We start from the raw sequence: 23,152 nt of genomic DNA on the forward strand, positions 1-23,152 counted from the left end.
GTGTAGAATGAGGTATAATGGGTAGAAGTTGCAGAAATGCAAAATTAGGCTCAATATAAAGGAAATTTCCTAACAATCCAAAGTGCAAAATAGGCTATGGGATAGACACATGGTTGACTTGAAAATGCTGCATAAATAATAGATCTTTTATCTGTACTCCTAAAGTAGAGTGTGAATGTGAATTAAAGAGGTACAAGGTGCTAAGAGAACTTTGAGGTCAAAGAGATATCTGGTTTGGAGGAGAAAAGCTACTAAAAAGTAATGGCATTTAAGCAGGACCTTGAAGGATAAGTTGAATTTCAACTAGCCAGAATGTTGGATGTAGGCAACTCTGGGCTCAGAGAATGCCTTGGACATAGGCACAGAGGCCAAAAATTCAAGATATATTCAGGGAAAGAATGTATTGAAGTATGGGGCCATAGCATGAGATAAGTCTGACCAGGTAAGATGGGACTGTAATGTGACAATGCCTTAAATACCAAGTCAAGGACTTAGGAGAAGTTTTTGACCTGGAAAGTGGCTCAATAACAGCTGTGTAGTGAGAAGATGAATCTTGATGTGGCTTATAGGAAGGAAGGACGCAGACGCTTGGTCATTGTGACAGCTTAATTTTTAAAGTATTGCTTTTCTGACTTTTAATTTGAAGAATTCCTTTTGGTCTCCAGTGAAAGGATTGCTCTAGGTACAGTGAAAGGAATACAGGAATCAGGACCAGATTAACCTCCCAAATTTGTCACATTTTAATCTGTATAACTTTGGGCAAGTCATTTTAGCTCTCTGGGTCTCACTTTCTTCATTTTTCAAATAGACAAAAGTCAGACTAGATGATCTTTAAGGTCCCTTCCAACTCTAAATCTATGGCTATGACTATGATATTAACTGAATGAGTTAACGACAGGAAATGAACGGGACTGTATATCCTCTTCTCCTTGGAGTTAATGCCTAGGACAGTAACTTGCATATTTGCTCCAGACCTATGGTTTCCCTAGTATAGAAAGTTCCCTGTATGAATGCAGATCAGGCACTATTTATTATATTAGTAAATTGCTTGGGACCACTGAGAGATTAAGTAACTTGCCCAGGGTGACAAGGCTGGTATCTGTCAAAGGAAGAACTTCAACCCAACTTTTCCTGAAAAGGAAGATTTTGGCTCTCTATCTACTAGACCAGGGCAACTAGATGGCACAGTGGATAGAGTGCTGTGCCTGGAAATAGGAGGGATCATCTTCCTAAGTTCAACTCTAGCCTCAGATACTTATTAGCTGTGTTACACTGGGCAAGTCACTTAACCCTGTTTTTCTCAGTTTCCTCATTTGTAAAATTAACTGAGGGGAAGAATGGCAAACCACTCCATTATCTTTGTGAAGAAAACCCCAAATAGGGTCACAAAGAGTCGACAGGACTAAAACTCACTGAAACTACTAAATTAAACTCTCTAATGTCTTGCATATACTAAGTATAACTTGATAATGTCTGTTGAATTTGGGTCTGTATCCCAATGCCTACCACAATGGCTGCTCCATTGGTATTTGTTGACTATCAGTTCATTTCCTTTATCTAGATAGACTTTGATGACCAAGGTTGAACTGACTCTTTAACTTTTGCTTCAGTTGTTTAGATAAGTAAAATAATTGAATTGAATATGCTTTGGTCTGATAATTTAAGTGGGAGAAGATTAGGCTACATTTCCTTAATTCAGTGGCATGTCTTCTTGTCTACATTCATTTAATTTATAATAGCAATCTAGATCTGTTGATTGATGATCTTTAGATTCTTCTACATTAAATCCTATTTCCTGTCATTTTCTTTGGTCAATATTACCATTACAGTGAATTGTTCCTTGAGTACATTTTGAATGATGATTAAGTGAGAGAATAGGTCAAGTTGATGCAAGTTTTAAGTTGTAAACATTACTTGTGTTGCAGGAGATTGGGTCTTCAAAAAAAATGGTTTAGAGGGGAGATTTTTTTATTTTAGCAAAAATAGCTTAGGAGTATTATTTTTTTAAATCTAGCTTTTCTACAACTCTCAAAGGCAGTATTTAAAAGGAATGATTTTATATCATGCATATTATATGTAGCTTTTTGAATTTAAAAGCAGTATGTTTCCCTCTAATGTTCATGGAAGAAATGTTTGGCACAACAATACTTGGGGGAGCTGTATATTTCCTATGTTAAACTTTGTGAAATGTCATGATTTATTCTGTTACTTTCTTAGGGAAACATGGGAGACTCATACTCAGGCATAGTATGTTTCCTTACTCTACTAAAGTCAATTGGAGGTGATAAATGGAAACTAATGTAATTTGGAAATGAAAGAATATGCTATTTGGCAAAAGTAAGCATATACAAGCTGTCCTTCTGGATACTTGTGCTGTCTTGTTACATTTCCTTGCATTATAGTTACTCAGTCTCCAAGACCCTATGATGAGGACATGGGGAGCTTTAGTGTATCACCTAAGGCTAAACTATTTAGACATATTGTTCTTTATATAAAAATGGAAATGGAAAAACAATATGACAAGTTTTAATGTCAGGCCAAGGAAAGATTAAGAAAAACATGGAAGTAGAACAGTCTGTTATTTCCTTTCCGGTTTTCTTGAAAATTATTTTTGAAACCAAAAATATTCTAATTTCTCCTTGGGGAAGAGTTTTACTCTTTGGAGAAAGCACTAACCCTTTTGATCTATCCAGTTCACCAAAACGAAAAACGGCATCTTCTTTTTAAGTCATTAAAGGACTATATAAGGTCAAACACTATTGTCTCTGCCAATTTAAGGCTATTTTCTGAGATTTTCTTGAAAATCCATTCACTATCTGATCAAAATACAAAACCTACTATAAATAGTACATAATACATAACCGAAGGTTTCACCACTGCTAACATCCTAAGGAAGACCAGGGCTGACCAAAGTAAGCCTTTCCAGATTGTATTATATTCATTTGAATATAAGTAAGAAGGGAAACAATAAAGCAACAGATACTTCTTGAACCCCAACTATGTTCAAGGAACTTTAGAACTTTTAAGAATTCAAACCCAGTGCTTGTCCAAGAGGGAACTGCAATCTTGTTATAGATTAAATATCGAAATATATGTAAAGCATTTCATATATATTCATATTCAAATATATTCAGATTCAAATAAATTCATATATATAAATTTATATACGAAAAATGTGTGGTAGCGATAAGTACGAAGCTCCCCACCTGCCAGTGCTCATCTCATTTGCCATTTATTTATTTTGTATATCTAGTCTACGTATTTTGGATAATTGCGTATATCCTTATTGATTTTCTTTCATAGAATGTAAGCTCCTCAAAGGTAGAGGCTGTTTCATTTTTATCTTTCTATCCCCAGTCTTTAACCCACTACAGGCACTTAACAAATGTGTATTGATGGATTAAATAGTGTATACCAACCACGAGACCCAAACCAGACTAAAATGTTGATGGGAAATGTTTAATAAAATAAATAAAAATACAATACAGCAAGGACGTATGAAGAAAGACATGATCTACATCCAGAAAAAGAACTGGTAGAAAGTATGTATAGAATAATTTTAAACACCCCCCATATATATCTATATATAATATGTACATATTATATATATAGATATATATGTATGATGGTAACCATCTTTAGGCTGTGGTGAGGAGGGGGGAAGGAGGGGGAGGAAAACAAAACGACATGATAATTTTGTTGTATATTTGAAAGGATAGTAAGTTGTACGTAGTAGATTTATAGTTTCATGTGTAAGCATCTTTTTTATTGTACTATATTATGGAAATGCTTGCTTATTCTACCAATTAAAAATAAAATTTAATAATTAAAAATAGAATCCAACATAGATAATGTTATTTTGTGGTTTTCCAAATCAATATGTGCTCATAGGGAATTCATTTTTTTTTTAATTTTGATACCACTGGTGTAGACAGTGAAGGAGTTTAGAGGAGAAATCCCTTGGGCCTACTAGAATAGGGGATATAAAGTATTTTAATTGAATATCATTTCAGATAGAAGAAAATAAGTAATTGGAAGTTTAGTTAAATACTTCTTATTGTCCTTTGCTTTTTTTTAAAGCTGTATAGTCATTTAGGGAGGATAGGTCTGAGGTTCTGAGGTCTGCTCTCTACAAATCCACCTGCTGCTCTGGTGTGTATTTTTAGTTTATCTCTACTTATGGGAAGGCTTTATGTCTATTGAAAGATAGTGGCTCCATTTCAGATCTTCCTGGAAAGAAGATGGAAGGCATTTCACCCCGTGTTAACCCCCAGTTTGGCTCAAAATCAAAATGCCTTTCTTTGTTTATCCACAAGGACCCAAGAAGTAGGCTAAAAATAATACAAGATAGGAACCTGGCCCACTGACAGCCAATTAGGAGAATTTCATCTTCACATCTGTTAGGGATAATCAGCCAACCAGTAGTAAGCGTTAGCTAGAAAATGTCCTTTAATTGATCAGATCCAAATGCTTTCAAAGTCATCCTGGAAATGAAGTGAGAGAAAAGGCAGGTGAGGAAAGGCTTCCATGTTAGAACATTGTGAGAAAGAAAGAAAGGAAGGAAGGAAGGAAGGAAGGAAGGAAGGAAGGAAGGAAGGAAGGAAGGAAGGAAGGAAGGTGGGAAGGAAGGAAGGAGGGAAGGAAAGAAAGAGAGAGAGAGAAAGAAAGGAAAAGAAAGAGAGAAAGAAAAAGAGAGAGAGGAAGGAAAGAAAGAAAGAAAGGGAGGAAGGAAAGAAGAAAAAAGGAAGGAAGAGAGGAAAGAAGGAAGGAAGGAATAAATGAGGAAGGGAGAAAGGGAGGAAAGAAGGAAGGAAAGAAGGAAACAAGGAAAGAGTGAGTTTTGGTCATGTGGGTTAGAGCCCTGAACTCTAACTCAGAAGAGGAGTAAAACTCTAGACCTGACTCTCCCACTAATTATATATACCTATGTGACTTTACCTCTCCTGAGTCAGTGTGCTAATATGCAAATTCTGGGGGTTGGAGTAGATGATATCTAAATCCTTTCACGTTCTAAAATTTGGTGTTTTCATGATCCAGTTCCTTAGAATCGAGGTAGCATGATGTAATGGAGAACTGGCTGCAGAGTGGGTAAGACCAGAGTTCAGGCACCCCCCTCAATGCCAGTACACTGTAGGTATTCTGTAGGAGGCCTGTCTTGATCCCATAACCTACCCCCCCATCCCCACTGCTAGTACCTGCTCCTTGAACTTACCTCCCATGAATGTACTTGTATGCGACATAGATGTGTGTGTTTCCATCCTTCCTGCCATGTTGGAACATTGTGAGGAATTTGTTTGTGTGTTTTCTCCCCCATTAGAATGTGAACTTCTTTTAGACAGGGATCTAATTTTGCCTTTCTTTGAAATCCCCTCCATCACCTGACACATAGAAGATACTTAATAAACATTGTTGTCTGGTTGAAGCTTACTGACCCTGTCAAATGATTTAAGCCATCTGTGCCTCCAGGCAACTTGATAAAACTATAAGGTACAGGGAAAATGCCAAGTTTCATGGGTAGAGGAAGTTCTCACCAGGATTTCCCTAAATTCTCCCCTCCCCCCTTAAAAATCCCTAACAGTATATTATGGTTATTTCAACAACGTGGACCAAGGTTTATGGTTATTGTGTGGATTCATGCATGGAGCAGCTGAAGCTTTGTGGTGTTTGCACTGGAAAGAACTTGTGAATAGATTCTTTTAAAAAAATAAAGAGAGTAGGAGAGGAACAATCTAATAAGCTAAACTTGAAAGAACAGAAACATATGGAGTCCATTTCTCTTGATGTGTGGATCTAGCATTCTAAGTGAGCAGACGCAAAATGTTTCTTGGCAGTGGGACCTTTGGATTTTCCTATATCCTCTGAAATTGTTTAGTACCTTCTATGTCATGGGACAGGGGATCATTAATGCAGCAATGGCTGGGACAACTCTTCTCCATCTGAATGAATGGTAGCCTACCTTCCCATCTAGTTTTCTTACATTGAACAGTCATTTACTAAGCATTTTCTAAGTTCAAAGTACTGTTAGCTATACAAGTCAATAGTACATAATCATCCTGCCCTCAAAGAGTTTATACTGTAGCTGAAGGGATAAAACAGGCTCATAAATAACTGTAGCAAAAAGAGACTGTGCAGCTTCAGTGCAACGAATGCCGAATTTGGTTGTTGGGTAACCTGGGACTGAATCCTAATTCTCCTGACAATAACTCCTCTCATTCCTGGGTGATAAGTTCCTTGAGAGTATGAGATGATTTGATTTTCTCTTTGTGTGTCTAGTACCTAGAACAGAGAATGGCAAATAATAAATACTTAATAAGTACTTGTTGATTGATCTGTGTGATCTTGGGCAAGTCACATGTTCCCTCTGTAACCTCATCTGTAAAATTAGAGGGATTGGGCTAGATGATTTATAACCTTGGCTTTTGTTGTTGAGTCATTTTTAGTTATGTCTGACTCTTTGTGACTCCATTTGAGATTTTCTTGGTAAAGATACTAGAGTGGTTTGCCATTTCCTTCTCCAGCTCGTTTTAGAGATGAGGAAACTAAGGTTAACAGGGTTAAGTGATTTGCCAGGGTCACACAGCTAGTAAGTGTCTGAGGCCAGATTTGAACTCAGGAAGATGAGTCTTCTTGACTCCAGGCCCGGCACTCTATCCCCTCTACCACCTCGCTGTCCATGACTAGTTTCAGCTCCTGACCTCAGTTTCTTCATCTGTAAAATTAGGAAATTGAGCTGGATTGTCACGGAGATTCAGCTTTAGACCTATGGCATTATCTATTGTCTAATCTAAAGCATAATAATGATAACAATAGCTAATATTTATATAGTGTTTACTTACTATGTGCCAGAAGCTTTGCTAAAGTGTGATCCTCACAACAACCCTAAGGGCTATTATTGACCTCATTTTACAGATGAGGAAACTGTGGCAAGCAGGGTTAAGTGACTTAACCCAGGGTCATACAACCAATAAGTGTCTGAGGGCAGATTTGAATTCTGATCCTCCTGCTTCCATATCTAGTGCTAGATCACCTGGGTTACTCGGCTGCCTCAAAGATCTGTGATCTTTAAAGGTCCCTTTTAGTTCCAAATCTTTGATTCTATAGAAATGTTAAGCACATTAGAGAGGGATAAACAAAGTGTTGTGGGAGCTAGGAGGGTGATGTGAGAGATATTGGGTATAGCAGGAGTATTAAGCAAAATCTCATGGAGGAAGTGTTACCTGAGCTCAACCTTGAAGAATGAGTCTTATTTCAATATGCAGAGGTGAGGGAAAGGGGAAGTCAAGGCGTTGCCTGTAGATGGTGAATGGGTCAGATGGGTCCTAAAGGAGTGTGGTACGAGATGAAGGTGAAAAGGTAGAGTGGAACCAGACTGTGACTGGCCTGGGAGGTCAGAATAATATTACCTTAATTAAATAAAATTTTTTAAATTAATTAAATACATTAATATTTATTTGTCATATATGGTAAAATGTTTATTGCACAGATTTCCTCTGTTTTTCTATCCCTTGACCTATTTAACTGGTTTCTTCTGGACCTGTTGGCTCTCCTTATGATAGATTTTGTTGAAATAGCCAATATAGAGACTTTTTGATGCCATCTAGACAATGATGTAAAGACAAATGCTTAACAACCAGAGGAGGGAAAAATGTACACACGACCCAATTCTAAGTTTAAATTTTATTATTAACATTTTCTCTATTACTTTCTTAAGTCTCGAGATAACCAGCAGAACAGTAAACAGAGTTTCTGAAGTGTAAATCCTCACACTGAACATTTACCTCAAGCCAGCTCCAGTACAACTTTTCATCATCGTCTTCTCCCTTAGAGTGACACTCCCAGAAGGAAAATTTAACTCCAGGATTCCCTTGAAGAAGGAGGGCCGATTTACCAATAATCATTTTACAAAGATGTTTTCTGAATTCTCCTGGAAGAATAACCATTACCCACATGTCCATAGCAAAAAAGGAAATCAATAAACATTTATGAGGGCACTGCTAGGGCCCAGACACGTTGGTGACCAGGGCAGATATACTAAATTGACCTTTTTTTCCTCTCCTTTTCTGTCTTTTTTCCTGGGGCATAATAAATGACAAAGAGGCAGAGAGGAATGGCCGTTTGATTGAACCTAAGAGAGGAGGCCTGAGCTCTAGGAATATCTTTTGGCTAATCCCTATGGAAACTCAAGGGCAACCATTTTCAGAGAAATCCAGTAAAGCAATCTAAGCAGATCAACAAGTTTTCTCACAGTTGGTTGTTCAGATGGGGAAACTAAGGCAACATTGCCCCAATTTTCCCCAAAGCATGGGGCCAGAGGATCCATTTGAAAAGCAAAGGATGGAGAGCTTAGCTCTGAATGAACAATATTGTTCTCTCAACCTGCTTCTATGTAATGAAATTTAGGCAGTCACCAAGCAGCTTGAAAACAGATTAAAAGCATTCCAACAAAGAGGCCCCAGGGACCTCCTGAAGATCAGAAATGCATAGTAGCACGCACAGTCACTGGTACTGAACCACTGCTGGCAGCTACCTCCACTTGGCAGCAAGTCTTTGAGTGTGTATTTTCCTCATCTCTTTCCCTTCTCATTGCTGTCATCTTCCACTGATTGTGATATTTATCTTAGCTCAGAGATAGGTACATACATACATAATAGATATATACATACATACATGCATAGATACATACATAATAGATAGATAGATATAGGGATAAAAGCAGACAGAACAAGTCTTTCTTAACTATTTATTGTGTGCTAGGCATTGTGATGTTACCACTGTGGATACAAAAACAAGAGAACAAAATCATCCCTATTCTCTAGGAACTTATATTTTAATAGGGGAAAATAAAACATAAATGGGAACTGTGAAGCATAGGGGTAAGGAAGGAAGTTACCCATCTAAGGGCCAGGGAGCTAGTATATTGGTGGTGGAAGAGGTAGAGTAGCATGGCTGGGCCTTCTCATGGTATAACAATTCCAAGAAGAGAGCAGCCAACCTCTTCAGAGGTAGTAGCCACGTCTTATTTTGCCATTTTATGGATAACCATAAACTTCATATGACTTCATATGAGAAGTCTACCAGGTCTGTGGGAACATTTGAGCAGAATCCACTGCTACATGTCAAATACTCAACCCAACTAACTGCAACATTCATGATCATGAATGCAAAGTCATGGAATTTGGGACCTCATGAGAGATTCAAAAGGCAGACCCTCCGGAAGTTCTGTGACCTTGGTGGGTACACTCAGAGTTGCTGAATCTAGTGAGAGGAGAAGGCAGATCCTGAGGGAAATTAGAACTGTGAAGACCATAGCAGCTAAGGGGAGTGGAAGAAGCCCCAGATTTGAAGATAGAAAAGAGAAATCTCATTTTCCTATTTATGAACTTGGGCAAGTCATTTGGAATGGGCTTCAGTTTTTTCAACTATAAAAGTGATCTTTCCCAAAGTGACTATGTCACTCCCCTACTCAGCTCACTCCAGTGGCTCCCTATTACCTCCAGCATCAGATACAAAAACCTGTTCGCTGTTTAGAACTCCTCATAGTCTGAACCCTCCCTACCTCTTCAGTCCTCTTATATTTTATATTTAAACTTTACACTGCTCCATGTCCTCCTCTAACATCCAGTGACACTGTCTTCCTTGCTTTTTCTTGCACAAGGCACCCCATCTCCCTCCTCTGTGTGCTTTTAATGACTGTCCCCCGTGGCTAATATACTCTCTGTCCTTATCTTTGCCTCCTGTCTTTTTAACTTCCTTCAATTCTCAGCTCAAAGAGAAGCTCAGTTTTCCCAGTTCTCCTGAACGCTAGTGCCTTCTTTCTGGGTTTATCTCTAGTTTGTTCTGTCTATCTCATGTTTCAACATCATTACTTGCGTGTTGTCTCCCCTATCCAAGTGGAGCTCCTTGAGAGCAGGGACCTTGTTTTAGTCTTTTTTTGTACTCTCAAGTGTTAGCATAGCACCTGGCACATAGTAAATGTTTAATAAATGCTCGTTGGCTGCAGCTTATACCTCTCCTATCTCCTTCTTAAATGTCTGGTGGCCAGCTGCTGTCAGGGCATCAGTCTCTATTAGCAGTTATGAACAATCTCCTTCTACTCTCTTCCCACCCACAAATGTGATGTTTCTAATCTACTATAGCTTCTTGTTGTCATCAATCATACATTTCAGTTACGTCTGATTCTTCATGACTCCATTTGGGGTTTTCTCGGCAAAGATACTGGAGTAGTTTGCCACTTCCCTCCCCAGCTCATTTTATAGTTGAGGAAACTGAGGCAAAGTTAAGTGACTTGCCCAAGATCACACAGCTAGTAAGTATCTGAGGCTGGATTTGAACTCAGTCTTCCGGATTCCAGGGCCAGCTTTCTCTCCGGTGTACCACCTCACTGCCCCAACCAATTATAGACTGAGAGGGCAAATATCAACTTCTTTAAAATCATACATAAAATAAGAGGAAGTAGGCTCCAGGTTGAAGACTTGAGGACTTCTACCATTAAAGTACATAAGCTTTAGTGAATGAGTTCCTTTGATCTATTTGAGTCCATTAAAGACTTTTTTTTCCTTCATTCCTGGTTCTTAGCTATTACATACAGATGATATGGCCAGATAAATAACAACCAGACCAGTGTGATATTATCAGATATACTTTTTCTCCCATACCTTAATTTATGGCCAGATAACCAAGCATTCATTAAAAACTATGGAAAGAAAATTGATGTAGTTGTTCATATTGCATGACATTTGCCACTTTGATTTAAAGCTATATTCTGAAATTGTTGAAGTAGATCTTAATTATAACTGAAGAGCTCACCACTCAGAATAGAAACAGTCTCAGTTCAGTTAGACAAACAGTTATTAAGCACTATGCTAGGTGCTGGGCAGATTCCAGGATAGAAAACAACATAATCACTGCCCCTGAGGAGCTCAAAGTCTTCTAGGGGGATTAGGACCAGATTTTTATTTCATCAGCATAGGAAACTGGCCATGTGCAAACTCCTTCCACACGTGCAGTTAGTTTCCTCATCTCTAGCTTGGTCTTAGAGCACAGATTATTAACATTTTTTGTGACATGGTCCCCTTTGCAGACTGATGAAGGATCTGTTTTCTGAGAACAGTGTTTTCGAAGGCATAAAATAGAATACATAGAATTACAAAGGAAATCAATTATACTGGAATATGTATTTAATAATTAATTTTTATTATTTAATAAATTTATTAAAACACATATACATATACATATATGTGTATATATATATATAAGTATATTTCTATAAATTCACAAACCTCAGATTAAAAATCCTATTTTATAGAGTTGCCAGTGGATACTAATTGGTCATTGTAGGTGATGCAGTAGATAGAGGGCTGGGCATGGAGTGAGGAAGATTCATATTCCTGAGTTCAAATCTAGCCTCAGACACTTATTATCTGCGTGACCCGTGACCCTGGGCAAGTCACTTAACCCTGTTTGTCTCAGTTTCCTCATCTGTCAAGATGAGGTGGAGAAAGAAATGGCAAACTATTCCAGAATCCTTGCCAAGAAAATCCCAAATGTGATCATGAAAAGTTGAACATGACAGAAAATTTTCTGAACAATAAATGTCAGAAATAAGACTTAAATCTATGCCTTTCTGACTCTGAGGTTAACCTTCTTTCTGCTATATCAGGCTGTCCATCAAGGGGGGATAACACATGTAAATAAATAATTAGTTAGAATGTGGTAGAAAAGAGAGAAGGCGATTATGGAGGGAAGGATCATTTTTATTTGAAAAGGGATATCATTGAAAGCTTCTTGGAAGAGGTGTGACTCTTGATCTTAGACTTGAAGAAATCAAAGAATTTCAACAATTGAAGGTATTGAGGGACTGTTTTCCAAGGGCAGGATTAAGTTACAAAATCATAGTTGTCCAGTGTGGTGGACAGGCTAAAAAGTTAAGTGATATAGCCAGTTGGGTACTGGACCTGGAGTCAGAAGGAACTGAGTTCAAATGTGGCCTGAGATACTAAGTAGCTCAGTGACCCTGGGCATGTCATTAACCTCTGTTTGTTTCAGTTAACTCACTTGTAAAATGGGCATAATTATAGCACCTTCCTCCCAGGGCTGTTATAAGGATCAAGTGAGATAATATTTGTAAAATGCCTACACATAGTAAGAAAGATAAAAATGCTGGTTAATGTTGGATATTATCATTATCCTTGAATGCCCAGATAAAAAGCTCATATTTTATCTTGTAGCCAGGTGGGAAGTGGTGGAATATTTTTGAAAAGTGGAATGAAGTGTTTAGATCTCTATATGAAGATTTCTTTGGCAACTATGCGTAGTATGGATTGAAGAGGTAGGAAGACCAATTAGAAAACAGTTAAAAATAGTTTAGAGGAGAAATAGCAAGAGCCTGAATTATGTTGGGGACCGTGGGAATGAAAAGGAGGGAATGGATCTGAGAAACATTGTGGAGGCAGGATGAGATGACTTGCAACTAATTGCTTGTGAGAAAGTAGAAAGAGTAAAAAGAGGTCTTCCAAATTTCAAGCCTAGATGACTGCAAGGTTGGTTACCCCTTCAACAAAACTAGGAAAGTTATGAGGGAAGACAATGAGCTCTCTTGAGCATGTTGAGTTTCAGATGTCTTTGGGTGGTTGTCCACAGGCAGTTGGCAGTGTAGCATAGGAGGTCCAGGCAAAAACTGCCTCTAAATATTTCAGGCTTTTAGAGACTAGAATTTATTCATTGAGAGTAAAACACTGCAATATCATTAATTTTGAATTTAGAATCCATACATTTCTATATCATCCATGGTGACAATGATAAAAATGAAACAACTTGGGATTTGCTCGATATATTCCACAGGAATTTCCAACTTTAGTGGAGCTGTCCATCTTCTTTATCAGTGCTTGGCAGTGCAGAAAACAGTGATGGTATCTTACTGATGTTTTCAAAATTAAGATAGTCCTATCCTATCCTTCAGGTCTCTTTTTCCCCCATTACTCTTTCCGACTTGAACTCTTCACTCCAGCAACACTGCTTTGCTCCCTCTATTCCTGTAACCATATTTCATTCATCTCTGCTCCTTTTTTAATTAATCTCAGAGTGCACTTCACCTCTCATTCCATCTATTCTGGTCATACCTTGCCCTTAAAGTACTATTTGAGGTCGAACTTCTCAATTATAAAAGCAATAAATACTAACATTTATATGATTCTTTACAGTCTACCAAAATATTTTCCTTAAGATAGTTTTATGAGGTAGATAATAAAACTATTGTGATGTCAGAATTCCATTGAAATATTTACTGTTTGCATGGCTCTGTATTAGATGCTAGGGATACAAAGACAAAATTTCAAGTAATCCCTACACTCAAGGAGTTTCATATGACTCAGAATCACAGAATTTTGGAGCAGGAAAGGTCCTTCTAAGTATTTTCAACCAATGTTCAGTTATCCAGCCTGCAGTGAAAGGGAGGGAGGAACCCTCTACTTCCCAAAGTGCTCAATTCAACTTTTGGGCAGCATTAATTGTTAATAAGTTTTCCCTTGTATCAATCCAAAATCTTTTTCTCATTGCTTTCTGAAGTCAAGGAAAACATGTCTAATACCTCTTTACTTGAGAACCCTTGAAATTTTCAAGTATTCACCTATCATAGCCCAACGAAGTTATTTCTTCTCCAGGCTAAGCATCCCCAGTTTCTTTAGTCAGTGCTCACATGACATGATTGCAAGGTCCTTCATAACCTTGGTTGCTCTCCAGCTTCTCAATGTCTTTCTTGACATGGATTGTAGAGATGAACATAGTGCTTCAGATGTGATCTGATCAGGATGGTAGGCAATGGGTATAAAATTTTCCTCTTCTTGAATGCAGAAAAAGATTACAATAGCTTTTTTGGTTCCTGGATACCAGCAACTCATATTGAATTGGTAATCCACCAGAAACACCGGGGTCTTTTTCAGATGAACTGAACTGTTTTCTAGTCACTCACATCGTAACCTCCTTTTACTAGAAAACTTGAATTTTTTTGAACTTAAGCATGCAAATTTAAATTTATCTCTATTAAATTTCATTTCATTTGGAAACTTTTCCTTTGAGTTGAAATCTCATCTCCCTGACCTTCCACTGATTGTTGCTAGTTTTGCCCTCTGGGAATGAGTGCAAGTTTAATCCTTCTTCCATATGATAATCCTTCAAAATGTTGAAGCTATCCTCTCCCCAACCCCAACCGATCCCCATCTTTTCTCTAGGCTAAGCATTTCTGCTTCCTTCAGTTGATCCTCCTATGGCATTGTCAAAGAAAAAAATAGAGCAACTATACTCCACCTCTTTTGGGACACAAGCCTATCAGAAACAATTTATAAGTTTAACTAGTTTTTTATCAGTTTTTCTGCTTAAATAGAGAAGCATCCAAAGCAGCAGAACTTCCTCATGCCTTTGGAAGTCAAATACAAGCCATATTGATGTTATAATTTATAGTATCCTCAGACAAAGAAAAATTCACAATATGATGGAGCATAGTTACAGAGTTTAGGTTAGAAATCAGTCACACATGACAGTTTCCACTTAAAACCATGGCACATCCTACAGGACCATTTCCTTAACCATGAAGTCCAATCAAATGGGTAGTTAAGCAATATCCTCAATTAGACTAAGATGTCCATCTCTAAGTATGATTCCCACTCTCAGTTCATTTTTACAGGCTCTTAGCATTAGTTCTTTAATCTTTGAAATCCTTTTTGAGCTCTTCCATGGCCTGAGACCATTGCATTTTTTTTTGGAGGTTTTGGTTGTAGAAGCCTTGATTTTGATGTCTTCTTCTGATGGTATGCTTTGTTCTTCCTCATCCGAAAGAATGGAAGAAAATACCTTTTCACCAATAAAGTAACCTTCTATAGTGTAATTTTTTCCCCCCTTCTTTGGGCATTTTCCCAGCCAATTACTTGACTTTTGAGTCCTTTGTCAAGTGGAGGGTATACTCTATGGACCTGTAAGTTCTCAGTTCCTCCAAGGTGGCACAATCAAGGGAGAGGAATCTCCTCTCCTGGCCTGTGCTCTGGTCTGTGAGCAATTACAAACACTCTTTTCTGCCCTGAAACTGTGAGTAGGGTTCCCTCTCCATAGCCACCACCACCTCCACCATGTCAGTACTCCTCCTCACCCCAGGACTGAGACCCAAATCAGTCAATTGATTTCCCCATGGTCTTTAGGCGGAGGGCTCCAAAAGTGAACAGTGGCTGCCGGCTGCCTGGGGCTAGGGTTGGGGCTGTACTGCGCTCCTCTCTCACCCAGGTGAAAGAGCTTCCTTACTGACCTTTGAAGCTGTTTTTGGCATTTGTAGGGTGAGAAATCTGGGAACCACAGCTGCTAACTGTGTGCCCTGAAACCTGTTTCAGTCCTGTCCATGCAGCACAGCCAAGGCTGGGCTACAGTCTGCTTCAAGCTGGTATGATAGACCCTTCCTTTCAAGCTGTCTTAGGTTGGAAATCTGTTTCACTCTGTTAGTTTGTGACTTCTGCTGCTCTTGAATTTGTTTAGAGTCATATTTTACAGGTATTTTATGGACTATGGGGGGATAGCTAGAGCAAGTCCAGCCTTCTACTCCACTATCTTGGCTCTGTCTCCCTAGTTCTTTAATTTTTAGTTCCCTATCAGAAAGTGATTAGATTTCTGGAAGAAAGGGCACAGGTAGCATTTAATAGAGACATTCTTTCCCTAGAAGTATGATTAAGTAAGTTTGGAAAAGACTTTTCTCTGGAGAAATATTTATTTTTTAACTTTTAAGAAATAGAGGGATTTAATATAATAGCACAGCATATTCTCTGTTCTCCACAATGTCCTTCTTAAAACATGATATCCCAAATGGAACATAATATTCTAGCTTTTTTGACTACTTTTTTCCCCAGTTGATTCATATTGTAAATGTGGAAGACTAAAACCCAAGACTTTTTTGCCTTTTATTTTACAAATGAAGTAACAGGCTTAGAGAAAACCTTCTCCATTTTACAGATGAGGAAACATTGCTTGTATAAGGTGTATTGCTTGTATCAAACCTAGAACTGGAACCCAAATCTCCTGTGTCTTAATTCAATGGCTTATGCACTGACCAGACTGAACAGATTCCCCAAGCCATAGTAATTTCTCCTTCCTCTGAAATGGTATTATACTTCTCTCTGTATTATTGTTTTAATTTTTTACGTCAGTGGAAGGCAGGAATTGTATTTTTTCTTTCTTGTATCCTCTACACCATGCATATGACAATTACTCAGTTATATTTTCCTCTCTTACTTGTTTCTTTGATAATCTACTTATTACCTTAATGAAAACTAGTAGAAAAGCAGTGTTTTGTCTTGAAATTTTAAATATGATTCTCATTTCAATTTTTTTCCTTTCAAAGCTTGTGCCCCTTTATTGGAAGTTTCAGGAAGAAAGATTAATGTGATTTAATGTAAAGTGCTCTGAACTTGGAATCATGGGATCCTAGAATTAGAACTGAAAAGGACCTCAGAGGTCAAGTACTTCAACCTCTTCATTTTTCAGAAGAGGAAATAGAACCCAGAGAGACTAAATGGTTTGCCCAAAGTCACCCAGCCAATAAGCAGCAAATATGGCCTTTGAACCTGGTCCTCCAGCTGCAGAGGAATGGTTTTCCCACTGCTCTACACTGCCTCGTTTGTAGTCCTAGGGCATCTACTGATTAGTTGTGTGATCTTAACCTTCTCAACTTTAATCTGTAAAGGAAGGTGATTGGACTGTATCATTTCTAATGCCCCTTCCTGAACTTCTATGCTTAGTATAAAGAACTATCAAATTGAACTATGCAAAAAAAGAAACTTGAAAGAATAAGTAAGTGAATGGGAAAGCATTTAAATGCTTTTTATGTGCCAAACAATGTGTTGTGGTCTGGAGATACAAATAGGAAGAGATAATTTCTTCCCTACAGCAAGTTGAGTTATAGGGTGAGTGAAAAGGCCTAGAAATCTAAAAGGTAGACTTGGAGTACAAATGGCAGTACAGTAGAGTACTTCAGCTACATCATTAGGTCATGTGACAGTGCTGGGCACCTGCAGGATGTGGAGGTTGGACAGATGGTAAGGTCCAATGATCTTCTCTATCATCACAAAAAATAGAGTAGATGACTTCCATCTCCTCCAATCTGTGTGAGCAGCCAAGTGTTCTGGGAAGGGTTCTTTCTGGAGTGTCCTTTCTGCCCACCAGGGGAGGAGTTAAGGAAGAAAACAGTTGAGTAAGCATGACTCTTGTCTGTGCTACTATGGTTCATCTAATAAACTCTAGAATAACAGTAGCTTTTTTGACTACCATGTTCCCCTGTTGATTTGTCTCAAGCCATATCCAGGTTCACACCCCTCTGTCTCCCATACAGTGGGAGAAGTTATAACATAAACACAACCCAGACAACAACAGTAATTGCATAAGTGCTATTGGGAAAATTCCTATCACCCTCATTCTCACCACTGTCTTCCATAACATTGTGACAGACACTCCTGTCCAAGATAGATAGATAGATAGATAGATAGATAGATAGATAGATAGATAGATAGATAGATAGATAGATAAAATTAGGTCAGAAAGGTTGATTGAAGCAATGTTGTGCTATCTAAGGTATTTGTATGGGCAATATGGAATCAATAAAGGATTTTCAGCAAGGGCAGGAAAGTGTCATGGTCAGACTTATAAGGAAGTTTATTTTGATAGGATAGCTTAGATAAAGGTAAAACTTGAGGTAGAGGCATTACTTCATGGGTTAACAGAATAATTCAGGAAGGAGTTGAGAGAATCAGAACTAGGATGGTAGCTTTAACTACAGAGAATACAAATGTAAAAGGTGTTGTAGAGATAGAATCCTGCTTAAAATAAGTGAATCAGTGACCAGGGCTAGGAAGTAACTACCACCATGTTGTGTCTCTAGCTGAATTTCAGACAGAAGACTAAAAGATGGTTCATTTCTGCCTTAACCCAGAGGTCTCTCTTCTTGTGTGTGGGAAAAAATGTCCAGTCTTGGCCAGTAGCAAAATGATTTTCATCATTATAACCTTGTTATCAATGGTTTCAAACTGCTGAAAAATTTTCCTTCAGGGCTGCAGCTCTCTATATTTGGTCTTGCGCCAAAAGGTGTAGTATTTGAGTAAAATTGGTCTCGCCATACTTCCCTCAGGGGAGCATGGAAATATATTTTTTCTGCTTAAAATTTCAGTTCCTTTCTTAGCTCAAACAACTGAACTTATAACCATCAACTTCATATCTAAGTCAGTTTCAATAAAAAATCAAATCTCGTAAAATGTTAAGATGTTTGAGCTAAGGTAGGAAAGTAGCTTAAATCCTATTCTTAGGACAGGAACCGAAAGGAGAAGTTTATGGAGTGTTCACGTTCATTCTATGAGAGGTATGCTGCAAGTTGTTAAATCAGAGAAGGAAGAAACTAGCAGTTTTTAACTAAATGGTTATTTATACTGCCCTCCCAAACATTAACATGATAATAATAGAGCCATATTTTTCTTACTCTTTCTATTATCCTAGTTAGGAAATGACATGTGCAGTAAAAAATCATATTGCTTATAATTTTAAAATAACAAAAAATGAAGTCAAATCCTATTAGAACCAACACTTTCTTAACAGGAATGTCTGTTTAAGAAAGTACTTCCAAGCTATAGCCACTGACCTACATACTACAAGAAGAATCACAGAATGTTCAGAGTTAGAGGGGATGATGGAGGTCCTGTACTAATAATTATATATAATATAAATCATACAAAAATAGAAACTTTAAAGGGATGAGATAAAAGTGAAATAATATTTGATTCTAAAGTCAATAGATAGTCACTGGATTAAACTGAATAGGACAATGATGCGTCCAGACCTTTGCTTTAGGTAAATCACTTTGTAAATCACTTTAGCACTACATGTCATAAGTAGCAAGACCCTAAACTATGGTAGTAGATATATCATGAAAGTGGGTAGGATAGGTGAGAGAGAAAGATGGAAGTAGAAATAAGATTTTGTAACTGATTGGATATGCAGGGTGAAAGGGTGAGGTACTGACAACAGTGACCTGAACAAAAATAGGGAGTTTGAAAGGGGATGCATTTGGGAGAAAAGATAGTGCCATGAGAGCTGTTGTGCCTCTTACAAACCATCTATTCCTCCTTATCCTGTAGTACTCATCCCATATCAAATGAGAAGGAGGATGGGGCTCAGACTTACTAATTGACAACCCTAAAGTGCAAATCCCACCCTTCAAGGAACACCTGACACAGAGTTCTGGAAGATAACAATAGAATGAGGGTGATGGGGATTTTTCAAGTAACTGTTGTTGTTTAGGGTTTATTTGTGTCATGACTGTTCTCGAGGGTCCCCAATCTGACTCAGGAAGGGAAAAACTGGGAGCTTGCCCAGCAAAGGGAGGAGTCAGAATCGGCTAGTGTTGGCAGTTAATGCTAAGGTTGTTTTGGAGACAAGTCTCAGGATTGGCTGTTGTGGGAAGGACAGGTTGTAACCCATATTCCCACAAACTGATTAACTGACTATACATCTCTTGGGATTAGGCCACCAATCATCCCCCTTCCCCCATTCACCATGTCCTGACCTCCATTTTGGAGACCATCATTCTAGTTTGTCGGCTACTTCAGTCCTTGTTCTGTCATCAAGTATGTTATCCATCCCTCTCAGGTTCTTGCCATTTGTAAATTGGTAAGTATGGCTTATTCATTTATTCAAGTCACTGTTCAAGTATGTTTATTGGCCCAGCGTTAATCACAGATCCCTAGAACACTGAAACATATCTCTCTCCAAGTCCATGTCTTAATTACTGATAACTTCTCCTCTAGGTATGATCATTCAACCAATTCTGAATCAGAGTTATATTATATTATTGTCTTGCTTACTATCCTCCATTGTTTCCACAAAAATATCAAGACCCTGTCAAATAGTTGACTTTAAGTATACTTAAGTAAACTTAGGTAAACTATATCTGTAGAATTTCCATGGTCTACCAGATTACTAGCCCTGTTTAAAAAAAGAGAAAGAAAGAAGGGCAGTCTGGCCTTCAGTAAGTTCAAAAGTTAAGCACTGGTTCATAGACCATCTTCTCTAGATTCTCCTATGAATCTTGCATGACCACTTCTTGATAAATCTATGATGACTCTTTGCAATTAACATTCCTATTCTAGGTGTTCCAGATCTTTCCATTAATAATATTTTCTGGAACCTTTTCAGGAATTGAATTCAAGGTCCCTGGCCTTCACTTTGCAGACATTTTCTTCCTTTTTATGGAAAATCAATACCTCTTCTTTTTTTATGCTCATAATCTAACAAAAATCATTGAAAGAGGCTCAGCAGTCATATCTGCCAGTTCTTTCAGTATCTAAGAATGTAGTTTGTCTGGGCCATATAAATTGAACTGATCAAAGGCAGCTAGGCTCCCTTCTCTTCTTTCTTATCTTGGGTATCATCTTTCTATAAACCATTTTTCTTCAGTCTTTTCCAACCCAATTATCATTCTCCTTGAAAAAGAAAACAGAAACAAACTAAGATTTGAATTGCTATCCTTTTTCGCTATCTACCAGAGGAGCCAACTTACTCCTTTTCTTTGATCCTCCTCTTTTTCCTGATAACAGCATTTGGAAACAAAAACTAGTTTTTGGATATAGTTAGCTTTCATCACCAGTTTTTTGCCTCCTTCTGAGCTTTCCCACTCTTTACATTATTCTTAGAGGACTAAACTCCATTTTCATATTCATATAAGAAAGAGGAAGTCAAATCCTCTAAATCTGTAATTTTATGACTTTTAAGTCATAAAGATCATTAGTCTAGATGGTCTGATTCCCTCCTTAGACATGAATGCGAAAGTGAGGTACAATCAAATCAATTTAGATATGTCAAAGACATATTCATGCATCTATGTATCTGTGTAAATATCTATCTATAAAATGATTGGGCAAAGGCATATACATCTATCTGTATAAATATAATGATATATGTGTAGTATTGTGTTATACAATATGTAAATTACTGTGTTGTTGTTCAGTTGTTTCAGTTGTATCTGACTCTTTGTGACCTCATTTGGGATTTTCTTGGCAAAGATACTGAAATAATTTGCTATTTCTTTCTCTAACTTATTTAACAGATGAGGCAACTGAGGCAAACAGGGTTAAGTAATTTCCCTAGGGTCCCACAACTAGTAAGTAAGTGTCTGAAGCCAGAGTTAAACTCAGGAAGATGGGTCTTCCTGACTCCAGACTCAGCCCTCTATCCACTGCACCACCTCCCTGGTCATATATCATAATATATAAATTATGTCATTATACATAGTATAATTTAACTGTTGTAGTAACAATACTTTATTTGTATAGTTAGATATGTCTTTGACAAATCTAAATTTATTGGTGAGTTGCATATGCAATATTTAGTAGTACAAAAGTATAACAAAAGAATTTGTTTAGTTCCTTGGAGGTCATTATAAAAGGATTTGATTTGTTGCTACCTTAGTAATATGATTTATGTCAGATTTGGGCTATGGTATACAAACAGGAAAGAACAGTGACCATGCTCACTAATTAGGCTCATAATAATTCATATTTACATATCATAATGAAGTTTATAAATAGTGTTTCTCAAGATCTTATGAACTTATTAGTTTCTCACCTTACATAGCTTTCATTGTGAATGTCTGAACCCCTGTCTTTTCTTCGTTACAAATCTATTTCTTTTTCTCCTAGACCAAGCTGCCTCTAAATAATAAAACTATTAATGGTTTCCAAAATCATATGAATAAGATGATCTAAAATTACTTTTTAAAATGGTCTAATTTCTTATTAGGGATACCTAAGGCATGATAGGCACTACAAAGAATGAATAAGAAGAAAAATACTTTTTTGAAAGTCATGGGCTCATAGCACCATAGTTTAAAGTTGGAAGGAACCCCAGGCACCACCTAGTCCAAATCCTTGTGGACCAGAGAGGCTAGGACTTGTTCAAAGTCACACAGCTTGTAATTGTTCGGAATTGAGATATGAATTCAGGACGTTGATTCCAGAGGCAATACTCTTTCCCCCATACTTTACCTGGAAGAAATTGTACAATTTAACTTTTTGTATTGTGAAAAAGTTCAAAATCCCAAATTTCCCTCATTCCATTTTGTTTGTACTGTTGAATTCTATCCTTTGTTACTTTTAGCAAGATTCCTGATGTTTTATTTGTGAGTATTCAACAAATCTGGTACTGCAAAGAAATACATAACTAACATTTATACACACTTGTGGAATTCAAGTACCGTATCTTATACTCAAATTTATAACTGTGGTGATCCAAAAAGGCACTTAGTTCAAGCAAATGACTGTAATTGACAATAGATGTATCAACCTGACCTTAATTGGTGAATTTACTCATTGTCCTTTGTGTTTCAGCCATATGGATTTCAAACCAATCAAAAATTCATCATAAAGAGGTTGAGTACTTCAAGGTACGTTTGTGTTGTGTGACAGAGAAATTGAAACATAAATCTTCCTGTGCAAGAGAGTACCTATACACGCACTCACACAATCATGAAATTGTTCGCGATAGCTTTATGGAGGGGCGGTATGTCAAGCATGTTGCTACTGATTCCCAGTGATGAGATAATGTCTCTGACACCTGAGTCACCCTAAAGTTTAATCATTACAGGTAGAGTACAAGCATTTATGTTGGTAAAGTAATGTGGTTTTTTTTTTAGCACAAGTCAGGACAATTGCCTTCATATTTCCAGTGTCTATGAAAGTTCACTTTTTAGTTCATATTTTCCCTTAAGAAACAGATCATTATCATTCCCTATATTTGCAACCTTAAATATTCTAAGAGACTCAAGTTAGCCAAAAATGACATTTTGCTCCTTTATAAAGTTCTAAAAGTCCTTGTGATAAAACTCCTAGCTTTATGTGTGATAAAATATATTTTAGGAAGTTCTTTTGCTTTGTCTTTTCACACTTTGTGAAAACCATTAACAGGTAAGAGCATGAATGTCAAAGATCTTTATGAATTTCTTTCTGTACATGTACCTTTACACATTTTATTCAGTAGAACACCTTCAGTTGTTCAGTGGAAAATGTGGGTTTTTAATCTAATAATGTAAAAGCACCAGCATTTTCATTTATATATAATCGCTTAGACCAAGATGTGTTATTAC

The 23,152-nt window shown here is 37.4% G+C and overlaps 1 protein-coding gene across 4 annotated transcripts in view; it reads left to right on the forward strand.

Annotated features, from left to right (window-relative positions):
• Positions 1–23,152, forward strand: part of OTUD7A (OTU deubiquitinase 7A) — a 415,292-nt gene that overhangs the window by 203,342 nt on the left and 188,798 nt on the right. For 3 of the 4 annotated variants that reach the window (XM_072616550.1, XM_072616557.1, XM_072616565.1), the window contains one exon: positions 22,398–22,453. The exons of the other annotated variant lie outside the window; for it this stretch is intronic. The gene's annotated coding sequence lies outside the window, so the exon portion shown is untranslated. The remainder of the gene's footprint in view (positions 1–22,397; positions 22,454–23,152) is intronic. 4 annotated transcript variants of the gene reach the window in all.

Source organism: Notamacropus eugenii, chromosome 1 (assembly GCF_028372415.1).
Source record: "Notamacropus eugenii isolate mMacEug1 chromosome 1, mMacEug1.pri_v2, whole genome shotgun sequence".
NCBI lineage: Eukaryota > Metazoa > Chordata > Mammalia > Diprotodontia > Macropodidae > Notamacropus > Notamacropus eugenii.